Consider the following 6,034-nt stretch of genomic DNA (forward strand, 5'->3'; position numbering starts at 1 on the left):
GATTCAACATCTCTAAATAAGGTATAAACATCAAACTCTTTCTTATGTGAAAGCTTGGTTTATAACGCGATGGCCAACGTGTACCATTTGAAAATATTTGCATTTTCAAAGACAATAACGAAGGCTATTCGTGTACATTGTGCAGGGTTGGTGTAATGGCCGTCAGATTACTGTGGCAAGGGGAGAATGAGACCGACTCTATGAAAATAGTACAGGCCTTGGATTCTGGTGGAGAATGTGTCCATACAATGCAATATAACTTAACTGAAACACTGGTTATCTTGTGCAATATGATGACGCAGAACCTCCTCTGAGGCAGAGGACATCCTGATGGGAGACATGCTATGCCCCTAATCTCTCATGGAGACGAAAACGGATTTTGCAATGGTCCTGGCAACGTCAAGAACATCGATTACTTACAATGTTCCAAGCACTATCAGAGCGCAAAATTGGCAGAAGGAAGCTGCGCTTAGGGGACATTCCACAATTAAGCGGTGGTGTGCCCAAGCAGACTTCTAACATCGCACAATGATAAACGCCCAATTTATGCAAGGAGACACTCCATCAGAGACACTTAAACCTGGTTGATGGATTTGTGAAGTCCTGCCATGACAAAATGGCAACCAGTAGGAGAGGCACCAACCGGAAATGAGAGTGAAAAAAGGGGAAATTACACCGTGCAAAAGGCATAAAATGCCCAGAAGCATTGGTAAATGCAAAATGCAATCCCTCTTTTTCCCTGCTTTTATTTTATTATTAATATTATCTAACCATTTTATTTCATCCTATTATAAATATTTTATTTTAATTATTTTAAATTGTATGTATAGCTTGGCAATGTAAAACTGTGTTATCATGGCAATAAATCAACATGAATATGAATCTGGTGTGCTCTTTGCTCCCCTAAAGTGCTGTGCAATGGAAACTGGATAGCAATGCTGCACAAAATTGCGGTTAGATCAAGAGCACCCTTGGGTGACAGAGATGAAGATGGGGTGACTGAGAGTGATATGGAAGATGGTGACATGATGATGATGAGATAAGCCAAATATGGCCGGTTTTAACGCACGGAAGCAAATTATTTTTTGTACCCCTTTTTATTTCATTTTTCTCTATTGTATTCCTTAAATATAATATGAACACTAACCCGGTATTTTATTTATACAGTTTGGGCAAAAATCATACCACCACTTCGTCTACACAAACTCACCATAAACCCTAAAATGTTAGCAGAACTCAACCAATTTGAGGCAATCAGTTACATAATTTGTTTTAAGTTAATAATGAAAGTTTAACTTAAAACTTTCAGATTTTGTACTACACATGCATGTTACTTGCTCTTAATTTGACATTTTGAGTAAGCTAACTCATGCATTTAAATACCTCATATTAAATTTAATTCTTTGTCTGAACTTAAAATTACCACATTAGTCCAACTTTAATATCTAGCAGAAACACTATGCTTTGATTAGCATAGCAAGTAAAGCAATATACTGTAGAGTTAAATTGTAGCCTTAGCCTACCTGTTCTCAACCGGCTCAAGCTCCACTATTCGCCATAAAGGTAACCCCCAAATAACTTTCACATTACAGAAACTCTTCAAAATAACATCAACCCTTTACATTCACCTTGCACCTTTATAAACTCAGAACAATAAAACAATTCATGTTAATTAAAAGTTGATAGTTTTGTGAATTCAAAAGAAAGAGAAAATTCTAGATACTCATAAAGGTCCATTTATTTGAACTATGATCTCATTTTTTTACAGTTAATTATTTTGAGCATTAGGGTTTACAGTTAACTAGTCGTCCCCACCATTTAGTGTCCTTTTATTCGTTTACTTATTTATTGATATACTTCTCTATTCATGTTTTATTTATGCATTAATTTATAATAATAATAACATGCGAAATACATTTCAACATTCAGAAAAATTCTGATCAAACTTCATCATTTCAACCAATTTTCAATCCAAACTGGATTAAATCCCGTGTTACAGTCGCAGACAAGAAAGTTTCTCAAATGTGTTGTTGTTGAGCTGGAACAATTACGAGCATGGCTCTGCTTTTGAATCGTAAATAGCCTTCCTAAGACAAAGGTCGGGATCATACCGATAGGAAACTCAATCATCGACAGGCATTTATTTATTTAGTTTGTAACAATGGAAAATGTGCAATTATTATAAAAAAGTTTGAATCCAAAAAAACGTAAATATTGCATCAAGAAATTGCGTTTAAATCTATTCTCATCATTATGCAAAACATACAGGCACTACTTCATGATCTGGGTATCACAGACCGATCATATACGAAACGAGACATATTTCAATGCATCGCTGTTTGTAATAGGTGAAATATTGCCTTGCATGTTTCATGCCATGTTTTATCTACTTAGAAAATGTTGTAAACTGTCATTAATTAGTCCAATATTATACAAATGATATAGGCTATAAAAAGGCTTTCTAACCCCTACATGGGTCTAAACAGTTCTCACAAGCAGTGACAGAGAGACTACTGTAGACTTCTCGCTATCATCCTGGATTTTAGAGTAATTCTGTAATTTACAATCTTTCACAGAAATTATCTTTGTTGCTTCTGAAATAAGCATTCTGACGCTGAACATGTGTGTTTGATCCTGCTCATTGAGATCCACATTCCTGTAGAGGTTAATGTCTCTAATCAAACGAAAACCTCTAATCAAACACACCTCAATGACACCAGCTCTAACACACACATACCTGAATTTACTAATCTTTATGTAGCATAAATATAAATGACAGCTAGGTGTTTTGGAGCAGGGTTGGAACTAAACTCTGCAGGAAGATTCCCAGAGTACAACTGAGTAGCTACTGATATTCTACATCAAATTTCCACTCCACGTGAACGTAAGACTAACCGTAATCAGGCTGTATAGGTCTGCGTTATGCCTGCAATCAGCGTTCATAAGAAAGCAGGCAGGTGAAGCTTTTATAAGCCCTGTTTCAAATTACATGTTGAACTTACCGGTCTCCAAAAAGCATCGTTGTATATGTGAAACGTTAAATATTAGATTATAGATATTTCTAGGGTCGTCAGGCACGATGTCTTTTGGATGGGTTATTCAAATGCAGAAAATGTTATTTAAAAAAAAAAAAAAAAAAAAAAAAAAGAATCGTGCGCAACAACGGTGGTGTTGGAAGCTTCGGCAACGCTCGTAATTTTTATTGTGAGCACATTCATGGGAGGTGCATTGACCGAGTATAGCAGGTAAGACTGTAGGCTACCTGTTAAACTCTTTCAATCGGACACCGAAGAGTGCTAATGACGGCCACATGGACACTTCGTTTCAGTTGCATTCATAACTAATTTACTGTAGATACTGTAGAGGTCTGGCACATCTAAGCATTATGCAGTAAGCTCATATAGGGAAAGATGGGAAAGAAGCCCTCCAGAATAAGATGACTCCCCCTGCCCCAACTTCATGAGGTTTTACGTTGGTGATGGTACATAGTGATGCGTGGCAGAGCTCATTTCATGATCACCGGTGGAAAAAGTAATGATAAAGAAAATTACACAAAACTGAGGTAAATTTTAAGGTTATAAAAAAAGGTAAAAGTTGGCCTAATGTTTGTAAATGTTACATATAATGGTGTGTGGTGTGAACGTTTTTCAGAGAATGTAAAAAGTTATTCCAAATAATTTGTTGATATTTTCTATAAGTATAATTTTTCCTCCATCCCACTTTACAGGAGTTATATTGGCAAAATGGGACCGGGCGATACTGGTAAAGTGGGACAGCATGTCAAAAAGAGGACTCATGAGCTTATTATTAACTTGCATAGCAATAATAATGATTAAATGGCAGTTCAGTGTATAATGTAGTGTATTTACATGTGTGGTGCATCACAGTGCATAGTGTACTAGCATGCAATGACTAGTTAAAATTAAAAATTTTAATTAGTTCTCTTGATCATTTACTGAACTTTATGTAGCATAAATATAAAACACATATGAATGTTACCTATTTTTTTACATTTGTTGATGATTTGTTTTAGCTCCTGCACCTTTGTTAGAGCACCTTTCCAAGCAAAATTATAATATATTTAAATACTGAACTGTTTATCTTTTTCAGACGGATTTTTTGCACGTATATAAAAACATTAAAAATAGTTAATGTTAATGGAGAGTTAACAACTTTAATTTGTTATTTTAAGTTGTTTTAACAAGTGGATATTTCAATGTAAGCCTAAGTTGCAAACAAACTATGTGTTACTGCCTGATAAAATCTGGGATTTGGACAAAAGAGGGTCTTCAAAGGTTCTTCTTCCCATAGGGATGCTAATTTTCAGACTTTTTCCTAATCAATTGTCCTGGAAATTAATGTTCAATTAATCAATTAATCGTTAACGTTAGCATGCAAAATGCAGGTGGACTCCAAATAATATGTGCATGTGATGTATGTAGCCTACTGTATAATTTAAATACACTTAAGAAATGCAAGTATTGCCATATTCCTATTCAAATATAGTTTAGTGTATTTTAATACATTTAGGCTATGTTTAGTACAAAATTGTTTATTGTTTAATTACTGTTAGTGAATTACTGTTGATAATAACTTCTATACAAGATACAGTGGCAAGAAAAAGTAAGTGAACCCTTTGGAATTAGCTGGTTTTCCGCACTAATTGGTCATAAAATGTGATATAATTTTCAATTCACAAGTATAGACAAACACAATGTGCTTAAGCTAACAACACACAAACAATTATAATCTTTCATGTCTTTATTAAACACATTCCTTTAAACATTCACAGTGCTGTGGAAAAAGTAAGTGAACCCTTGGATTTAATAACTGGTCGATCCTCCTTTGGCAGCAATAACCTCAACCAAGCATTCCTGGTAGCTGCGGATTAGACCTGCACAAGGTTCTGAAGGAATTTTGAGCCATTCTTCCTTACTGAATTGCTTCAGCTCAGCCAGGTCATTCCACAGCATCTTTATTGGGTTAAGGTCTGAGCTCTGATTGGGTCACTCCAAAAGGTGGATTTTCTTTCATTCTGTAGTGGATTTACTTCTATATTTAGGGTCATTGTCCTGCTGCATCATCCAACTTCTACTAAGCTCCAGGAGGCACACAGCCACCCTGACATTATCCTGTAGTGTAGGATATCTTGATAAACTTAGGAATTCATTTTTCCCTCGATGTTGGCAAGTGGTCCAGGCCCCCAAAGCAGTAAAGCAGCCCCCAATCATGATGCTCCCTTCACCATATTTCATCGTAGGGATGTTTTAATGTTGGTATGCAGTATCCTTTTTATGCCATACGTAGTGCTGCGTGTTCTTCCCAAACAATTCAACCTTAGTTCATTCGTCCACAAAAAAATTTCCCAGTAGCATTGTGGAGTGTCAAGGTGGTATTTGGCAAACTTCAGGCACACAGAAATATTTTTGTTAAAAAGCAGCGGCTTCCTTCATGGTGTGCTGCCATTGACATCATGCCAGTTTTATGTTTTCCGTATAGAATACTCATGAACAGAGATGTTAACTAGTTCCAATAATTCCTTTAAGTCTTTAGCTGTCACTCTTAGGTTCTTTTTTACATCACTGAGCAATCTGCGGTGTGCCCTTTGAGTTATCTTGGCTGGACGGCCACTTCTAGGGGAAGTAGTCACAGTACTAAATCATATCCATTTATAGACAGTTTGTCTAACTGTAGAGAGATGAATATCTATGCTCTTCTAAATAACTTTGTAACCCTTTCCAGCTTTATCCAAAGCAACAATTCTTGATCGTAGGTCTTCTGTTTTGCGAAGCATGACCTACGTCAGCAGATGCTTTTTTGAATAGCAAACTCAAAATGTTTTAGTGATTTTTATAAGTCAATGTAGCTCTAACCCACACCTTTAATCTCGTTTAATTTATTGGATGTCAGGTTTGCCAACTCCAGACTCTTATTAGCTTTTGTTAATGTTATTAGCCTAGGGGTTCACATACTTTTCCAACCTACACTGTGAATGTTTGATGTATTCAATATGTACAAGTACAATACAATAATT

This window comes from Myxocyprinus asiaticus, chromosome 14, assembly GCF_019703515.2.
Source record: "Myxocyprinus asiaticus isolate MX2 ecotype Aquarium Trade chromosome 14, UBuf_Myxa_2, whole genome shotgun sequence".
Taxonomy (NCBI): Eukaryota; Metazoa; Chordata; class Actinopteri; order Cypriniformes; family Catostomidae; genus Myxocyprinus; species Myxocyprinus asiaticus.